Below are 10,305 nucleotides of genomic sequence, written 5' to 3'. Positions count from 1 at the left end.
CACGTGATAACGTACAGGTAAAATGAACATCGGTATAAAATATATAAAATAGCGGAAACTACTTGATGTCTCATTTCTCGGAATTTTGATTATCGTGATTATAATTGGTGGCATTTTGATTGGTGTGGTTACGATCTAGACCCCCTAATCATGTATATATCAGACCCTGGTCCCGTGCTTTGGTACAATGGTGTGTCGCAAAATATTGTAAACGCACGACACGATCCGTTGGATTTGACGCAATGTCATCGATTTTAAAATTTGCCTTTTACAAGTGATAAAAACAATAAAAAGTTCTGCTTAGCTTAAATTATCATATTTCGAAACCATGAATTGTTATGGAACATGCCTGTCGATAAGAAATAAGTTTCTATGGTTTTATATAATACAGTTTATACTATTACGAAAAGCCTTTAATACAAAGAATTGAAGGTGTCCCTCGAAAAGGGGTCTATATAAAATAACAAAAATTTTACTAGAGAGAGGAAACACACATAAATAACTAAATAAAAAGAATTTCAGTGATGTATGGATGGTTATATTTTTAATCATTGACATTAATTGCCCTAAAAATCATAGGTAGGTAGGATTCTTGTTGTTTATGTTATCTTATTTTCTCCTGTATACTTTAGTTTTTGCATAATATAGATCCCTTTTCGAGGGACACCTTGAATAATTGTATCTGGTTAAAATACAATAAAATATCTTAATTTAAGTTAGAAAACTGATATGTAGGTACTGTTACACCCATGATTATTGGGCCTCTCCCGATAGTCTAAATTACGTAATTATTAGGTATAACCATGTCACCTGACCTCCTAGTCAACAATGGGCGTACGTACGTCCAAAATTCCTTGATTAACTGTCAAAATGTTCAACATGTACTTAGCATGTAAGAATTGTATCTAATTATAATAATAGTATGTCAGAGAAGAATGTGATTTGCCGAATAAAAGAGACGAAACCCAAAAGAATTTAATAATAAGGAGTGTGTAAGGGAATGATGGCAATACTGTTCGATAGAAAAAAGTCAGTCTAGGGTCGCCAATTAAAGAAGGAACATCGACCCTCACGACTCGGGTGTAGAAAAACAAATACAAATCGAGCATGGAAGTGAAAAAGGGGATACGGAGTGAAAGAGTTGTGAACGATAATAATTATTAATAACGAAACTAAAATTAAGAGCATAAAGCATTTGGAAGTGTAACTAAGATGAGTAATCTAAGAATATAAATCGACCAAAATAAAACGAGATATCCTACCATGATATCGATTACAATTTAGTTTATTTTTGTGAATCCCGGGTCCTACCAACATCCCGAGCTAGCCACAGGACTCGTCATATCTCAAATTGGCGCCCAACGTGGGGCGCCAATTTGTGAATCCCAGGTCCTACCAACATTCCGAGCAAGCCACAGTACCCGGGACATCTCAGTGCCTACTAAGTTAATAAAAGTTAAATAGTGTTTCGTGACAAAAAAATGTTAGGAAGCACTGATGTAGATACACATTATATTATTATCTATAAAATGATTGCGTCACAATTTATTTTATTCATTTAGAAAAAAATAGCATAACACTAATTATCCAATGCAGCATAGAAAACGGTGCCGCAGGTGAAATACTAACCGATACGTGCGCGTTATGAATTTATTATAATATAAAGTCGAAAGTTCTCTGTTGTGATTTTTTTTTTGTTGAGTAATTAATTATCAGTCCTCCGAATAATTGGCACCCAAAGCGACCCACGATTCCCACCCCCCATTTAGTACGCCACTGATTGCGAGTTTTGTATTACTAGAAAAGTTTGTTCGTACCCGTCTATTGAAACACAACAAGACAATTTACTGGCTAATTAGCTTCAACAGAATTATATCTACATTTATTCATGTATGATGTGTCTTTTATATGTGTATTCTGATAACTAGATTTATCTAAGAAATTGGAAGCAATCAAATAGTTTGGTGAAACCTTTCTTCTTCCAAATGAAACCCTTTGTCATGTCCCTTTGTTTATAACAAGTGCCATTTTTTCTAAATAATAAGCAATTCATGACTTCTCAGGGTTCGTGTGCTAATTAATAGAAGATGGGTAATTATTTTAGTTTCACTTTCATACACTTTAGTCTTCATCACTATAAGAAGGTATCCTAGAACATCTTGATGAGAATTGGTTTTTTGTTTTCTCTGGGTGTAGAATTATAATATATGTGTTCAATTTTCTTCTTCTTTAGGTGCCGTCTTCAATAGAAATTGGCGACCAATTTGCAGTAGATACACCGTCCTATCGTTGACTATTGAAGTTAATGGTCCCACCAAACCACAGCCAGTCTTAATAATCGGGCGTATCACGGGACCTGAAGTTCGATGTGAAGTATTATTTTGTATGACTGATAATGTCTCAGGAGCAGTTACCTAAGTCTTGCATCCAAATGTGCTTTGACTGAATTTACATGACAAGTTAAGAGTACCCATGGGGGGAGAGGAGCACGCAGATGTATCAGATCCACGACACATTGGACATTGTGCCACTTATGAAGGTTGAGTAACCAAGAGAATCTCCTTTTATTTACGCTTCTGCTGCCGTTTACCTTCCCCTGCATCATGAGTTGGAGTAAATCATTCTTCTCATTGCAGAAAATATAGCCGAAGTATGCAGCTTTTTTACTGTTGAAGATTTCTCGTCTTAAAACCTCATCATTGATCAATCAAATTGTTTTAAATATTGATTAAACTTGAGTGAGTATGAGTGTAAGTTGGTATTATTTTATATATTTTTAAGATATTTACCTTACTCAGTGTAGGTACTCCCTTGTACCCATGTTTGTTTTGATTTTTTTTATTACACTGTATTTTCTCATTTTAATGTTAATTTTTTAAATAAATATTTTTTTAATCAACGATTAAATAAAAGAAATTAAGAATGCGTCATTCTTTGTTGAACATACATAGTTTGGAAATAGCCTAGAAACATAGATACATAATCGAAAAAATATGGTGCCGGACAGGACTCGAACATGCATCCATCAAATCCGATGGATGGACTCAAGCTTATAAATTGTAGGTACTAGTCATTTATAGCAAAAAATAAATTTGAATTATGTTCCTCACATCAAAGTTAAGTAAGTATTAAACTTTCAAATTTAATGCAATAAATACAACCTATTGGCACCTATATTCTTATCACCTGTGAATTATATCTCTGATCAATGATAATCATGGTCATCGGATTGATCATTCATTGAATTGAAGGCTTTGCATAGTCTTTACAGCGGTGATTTTTCTTTGACACAGATGATACAATCTATTTTTCAGAAGATTTGCAAGGGACACCGAAAGAGACCAAACCAATCATATATCGTATCGCAAATTGAGTAGGTTTAAAAATATATTACTCAAAGATTACAATTACAAAATACTTGCAACTAACATTAAAGGGCACACAACAGATATGTAACAAACCACTAACTAATATTAATATGTGTCATTACCGTCATCTTCAATAATAATTGGATAGAGAGAGAAATGGATACATTGTTTATTGGGCACGTTGGTAGTTGGAATTTATGGTTTTTATTTTTTTATCGTGAGGGGATTCAAAATCAGTCAGTGCCTCGGGCCTAAACCAGCAATTGGATCTTTATTAAGGGTAATGCAGAACTGATCAGATAATTTTTTTAATAGTCGTATGTTTATCATTTTACAACGTTTTTATTAGGTCGTATTCTTATTTGTCTGGTGATTGTTTATCCGGTACAAATCTTGCAATCGATTTTAACTAACTTCCCGACTAGCTAGCCATTATAAATTTTTAGAATATATCAGAACACAATGCCAAATGAACATAATGTTATCTGGCTTTAATCAGTGTCGCAGAGTAAAATTGAGTCATGAAATTGTGGCGATTGTTTGCAACCCCTATTAAACGAATACCTTGATAGCGCCTATAAAACGACTACGTGCCGTTCGCTCACCTACACAGCCGAATCGATCATGTGATTTAGGGTTCTACAGGTTAGTTTGCATGATGGGGCGGCGAACAACGCGCCATGTGTATCACCTCTGAGGCATTTCCCATTAGCGATGGACGATTGATATCGACGTTCGGAGTCAGGCGGCTTCCCGTTCCGGCGGTACGCAAACTTTTCCTCGCGCCTCCGTCCGCCGGGCTGGCAAAGGTTGACAGCCCATATAAAATTTTCATGGCCACCCCCTGGTATCGAGCGCTGACGTAAGGAGAGGCACGGGGTCAGGTGCGCGCGCAGCCCGCCGCCAGGGGTCGTCATTGATGCCGCCAGTGTTGCCTGTTTAGATTTTTTCATTCCAGATTTAGACTTCTTTAAAATATTGAATACATTGCCACATATTCAAACGAAAAGAAAATAGTTTGATTAAATCATTAAAATATATCGCTATTACTTTGATGAAATTAACAATTTCCCAGTTCGTTACCGTTGAATATCATCAATATTTAATATTGGACGTAAAGTATTGCCAATCAAATGAGAGCGTGTTTTCAGATTTGATAGAGGTTACCAATATATAGAAAGTGTAATAAATATTACCACTAATTGGACCAATAATTATCACTTTAAATTATTCATGAAAACTTAAACTGAAAACACTTTTTTTAGTCAAGAGTGAATATAAATAAAACAATGATAATCCGTGTCTGAAGTTATATAGCCAATAATGTACTCATTTTGTTATAGATGTACTCGTATATAAAAGATGTATATCTGAATCGTTATACGTCTATAACTAGGTACTAACTTACTTAACACAATCGCTGCGCACCTTTTAATTACTTTTTATTACCGTATTTAAATAACATGCTAATTGGATCGATCGGCCGCTTAACGGGGACACGGCAGCCGTGTCATCCGCGTCGAATGAGTTGATCCAGATGAATAAAAAACAACAATCTTCTTACATTGGTTGAATAGAATGTTAGTATTCTGCACACCCACATACCACACCCTAAATCACATGTTTGTCACAAAATGAGTTAAGGTTGGGAAGTTGTTTGTTTTATATAAATATGTCTTTAAACAAATATAAATATAACTCACGTTTAAAAAACAGATTTCCGTTGAAACGATCGAAACCGGTTCGATTAATTATTGATATACGATAATTAATTGTATTTTGTTATATTTTAATTATATCTAATCATCATCATTAGCCGGTGATTGATCCATTGCTGGATGAAGGCCTCCCCTAACTCCATCCACTCCCTCACATCACCACAATAATAACAGAATTATGAGTATTCTAATATCTAAAATATTAAAGCCTTTCATTTTTTAATCAACTAAGGAGTTGATGATTTTAACATATCTGTTATTAGTTTCAATTTAACCAGCCAATATGTATACTGCGATACGTTAACTCAACAAGTTACTTGGTAGCTACTGCAAACAATAGTTTATTTAACTGCGTACAATATAAAACTATTCCTGTTAATGAAATTCAAAGCCATTAAAACGTGTATACTAGAAATTACAATCTTTGTATAGAAAAGTGGGATTGAATTCGTAGCTACTATTGCAATGTCATTTTTGCGGAATGTAAGGTTCGGTTGATGAGACTGTATATAATTAATGATAGATTATTTTTCCCTAATCGAGCTGGTTTGCGATAATGAAGTTGGCAACACAATGTTGCCCTCTCATGCGGCCAGTCTCTCCCAAGCCTCGGTCCGGCGCGCGCTGCCGCCCGAATCAACCGCCTTTACTCTTTGCACGAAGGCCGTGTCAAAAATGTTTACGTCGATCTCCTCCCTCGCGTATCGATCGAAATCGTGATGGCTATGTCCAAACTGACCATGCGGCTCCTGAGGATCATTTGAAAGACTTCCACTTCTTCGCAGGATGGTAAGCGGCGGTCCATCGGGCGAGTAACCGTTGCGAGGGTGCCCAGTGAAAATTTGAAGGTTGTAAACATCGCGTAAACGTCCGAATCACTTCCCAGAATCACCCCTAATAATAAATACCACACAAAAGCATACTAGCTAATAATACTAAAGTGCGATATAATTATACAACACAGACTTGAATAAATTAACCCTTCTGTTATAAAAATAACCTGTTAATATAACATAAATATAATCTATATATATCTATTTAGTATTATTTTTTTCAAAATATAGATATACATTTAAAACATTGTTATCCTGGGAAAAAGCAGTGAAGATTAACAACATTTCGTGTTTGGATATAACTCTTGCTGGGCCTCGGATACATGGGACAGAATGGGAAAGCAGGAGATACCATGAAATAAGCAGGTATATTTACAATATAATAATATTTTATAGAAAACTATTTTTAATGTATTCTTTCCGTTTCCGTTCATTCTTACTATTCTTTTTTAATACTTCCGAGAAAACTGCCGTGAAAAAGTCGTAAATTTGTTTGCTCCTGTTGCGACGGTGGAATGAAGCGAAAATAGAGGATCGGGAAGTGAAAATGTTTTCCTGGAATTCAATCGGTGTGTTTATTTGAACCAGTGGCGCTTTATATGGGTACATTTTATTTATGTAGATATGCAATATCGTGTTTCAAGTTAAACCAAACTTGATTGTCGCATTATAAAAATTATAAGTAAAAGCTATCACTCAGTGTTTACCATATATGAAATTATAATATATTATGACGTTTTTTCTTCACATAGTGAGCTTTTTGGTGCTAGTATTTCCAAATTTTATATTATAATCCAAAGATTGGTTCTGTCTATATCATATTAGACAAATGTGGAAAATATGAAAAAATATTGGAAAATTGGCATACTTAATTTATTATTGTTTGATATATCTTTTAATATAGTAAGATTTATTAAGTATGAGTATTAAAATAAAATGATTGATATATCTTAGTTTCTATTTATTATGAATTACAACCAAGAAATAGCTGAATCTCTTTTGTATTTGGTTTTTATGAATACAATGATTTAACAATATTATACTGTATCTAATGTAATAGGTAATCTACCTATATAATTCTTTCAATTTAAATATATTGTGGACATTACAAATTATAAGTTTAAGACGTTTAAAACATGACATGTAACATTATTTTAAAGAAAAAAGTAATAAAATGATTAAAATGAAAATATAAAAAGAGAACATAATATAAACATACAAAAGCAGTGAAAATAATTATGCATCTCTATTTTTAGAATTTATAAAATAGTGTCCACCTAAACTCACCCTCACGTAAGCATTATTTAAAGCTTTTCTTATTTAGAAGTTTTCATGAGGTTTTTATATAAGTCAAAAATGAAGGTTTAAAAAATCCTTTGAGATTAATTTAAATGTTTGCTTAATAAATAAATTAGTTAGATATCGAAAAAACAATCAATTATCGATGATCAAATTAAAAATGAAATGGAATATGAATAAAATTAGAGATGATTGGTAAATTTTAATGTGTAAATTTTCATAAGAATATTAATGTGAAATAGTAGTTAAATAGTAGGTACATACATACTAAAATATAAATAACTGTGTAATTACCGTATACTCGGGGTACTGAATTAAAAAGCGGCATTTGTTTATGGAAGTGGAGAGTATTTTTTGAAGAAGCCAGGATCCACCATGAGTCGTCGCGCTCCTGGTGATTCGATAAAAAATCCCCACCCAACAATTATTGACTAAAAAGAAACACTTACCCACCTACGTAAAGTAATATAATAAAAATGAAATCTTGAATACAAGATTTAGTAGGCACTTAGGTATCTTAGATACATTTTACAAAAAAAAGCATAAAATATATTATAAATTAAAAAAAAAAATGTTATTTGCGAGTACATTCTTATCGCTGTTTGCTAAGAAAGCTTTGAAATATTTCAATATATTATTTATTTGGCAATAATCCAAAAATAGAAGTCCTGCCAGCACAAATAAAAAAGTGAATTTATTACACACTAAAAATTGAAATGGCTGCTCGATGAAAGTGAACGTTAGCAAAACTCTGTACAGTGAACAAATATTATGTATGTTTTTATATTTTTTCAAGTACCTAGCCATTGAATTTCGTACGGAATCGTTTATATTGTTACTAAGCTACGCGTGACATAGTGCCATACATATTATCGTAACATCATCATATCTAGAGTATAGGGAAAGTATACGCTCGCGCCATTTCCAGAACTTTCTCTTGGTACTTAGTATATGTTGTAGTAGAATAGGCCACCACCAACTAATCTGTATGACTGCACCACGAGGAAGCGGATGCTCGTATGCGTCATCCGTATATGTTATATGTCCCAACAACGCGAAGCTGCCTGAAAATAATCATTTCATTATCATCAGCCTGAATCTATCCACTGCTGGATGAAGGCCTCTTCAAGCTGCTTTCACTTCTCTCGGTCCTGTGCGTTGCGTTGCCACCTACTTCCGCAGAACTTTATCATTTCACGCGAACCAGCGGTCTCAAGGTCTACCTTGCGGAAGTTTTGTACCTTTTGGATACCACTGGATGATTAAATTCGTCCCACAATTGTCTCTTCTACTAGCTATGTATCCAGCCCATCTCCATTTGAGGCTTTTACTGAAATCTATCACATCGCAAACCCTTGTCTGCTTCCTTATCCACTCATTCCTCTTTTTGTCCTTTCGTGTTATTCAAAGCTATTATGTAAATCTACCGTAATCATAGGAGGTTGGCAATTATGTATCTGTATGCAATTTGCTATAATATGTTTATTGGAACCCAGTCTGCAATTTTATTTGTCATCGACCTGTAATTACGATTGACTAAACATTTGAAATAAGTAAAAGAAAATAGGTCTATTGTGAAAATGGCAGGATAGTTTATTCTGGTATTTAATTTGAAAATTTTCTTATATGTCAGGAATTTAATATTTATTGCATTTTATATTAATCAAATCACCAATATTTGTAATTTTTATTGACATTCGCGGAAAAAATTTAAAGAAAAAAATATGTTCCATTTACTATTTTAAGAACCTCTCAGAAGAAAATTTGTTTTAAGTCACCCAAGTCACTATTTCTCGCAACAGTAGCATATGTTTTCACAAAATGACTCCCGTAGTCAAATACCGAAGGTTCTCGCTTCACATCCGGGGACTGGGGGCGTGATTTCGATGAGTGCACAATGCATAATGGAGTATATCAAACCCTGAGTGTTTTTGTGATTATTTCACTGCTACTACTACACTACTGTCATTGGACCTCACGGCCAAGTAAAAGTCGTGATAGTTACAAGCTAAAAGCATTTTATAAACTCTTTGCTGGATCACATATTTCGTTCTCCAGAAAGTCGACTATCTTGTATCAGCACTATCCTACCTGAAAAGGGATTCTCTTCAAGTTTAAGAAATGATTTTTAGACATTTTCTCAATCCACTGACATATTACCTCAATTCAAATACAACACTTAAAAAGAAAACACATGAATTTGATCTGGACGTGTTAAATGGATTATAAATATATTTTTTGGTGTATAGGCACTTAAAAGAATTGTTTTATAAAAAAAATCAATTTAAAGAATTATTATTAGGTAGGTATGCTATTTATTTATTAATGTATTGTGGAAAACAAACAGTTAACTTTTTTTTCCGACCATGTCCGATCCTAATAGGATTATATGGGCTTCCACTGAGTAGAGGTTTGTATTAACAGATTTTGTTTTGTACGAGAAATGGATGGCAGCCACTTGCTCAACCTATTAGGTCCATACCCTGACTCACACATACATTGAAAAACAATATGTGTACTTGCCAGACCCAGGATTCGAACCTGCGACCCACGGCGAGATAGTCCAACGCTTAAGTCGCGCGGCCACCGTGTTGCCAACTTAATATAACATAATGTTGTTTACTGTAATATAACATACTCGTAGATATCCAGTGATGTTTTAAATTTCAGGAAATAAAGACTGTATTATAATACACACCAGCATAATAATGTATACTTTATATCTGTCCCATATCCGGGGAAAGCCATGGCCATCTTTTCCCTGTCAATTGCTGCTCTAAACTAAGATGGAGTACTGAGTTTAAACCAGTATCTGAGATATTTGAGCCAGTACTTTCTTCTTCTGCCTAACGGAAATCTTTCATTTAATGATAATATACACAATTTAATACCTCTCGTGGTGTCGAATGGTGTAGCCAAAGTATGTCAGCTTTTACTTTTTTGATTATTTCATTATCCTCAACATCAATTCGATATTCATAACTTTGACCTTTCAGTTGATACAAAATCTGTAGACCCACATTTTGAAAGCTTTAAGTTTTACTAGCACTATTTCGCCTCACGCCTCCACTTCGTATAATAAAACCA

Source organism: Rhyacophila brunnea, unplaced genomic scaffold (genome assembly GCF_057557595.1).
Source record: "Rhyacophila brunnea isolate RB1 unplaced genomic scaffold, BYU_Rbru_1.0 scaffold_5, whole genome shotgun sequence".
NCBI classification, from domain to species: Eukaryota; Metazoa; Arthropoda; class Insecta; order Trichoptera; family Rhyacophilidae; genus Rhyacophila; species Rhyacophila brunnea.
Note: the sequence above shows the minus strand (reverse complement) of the source record.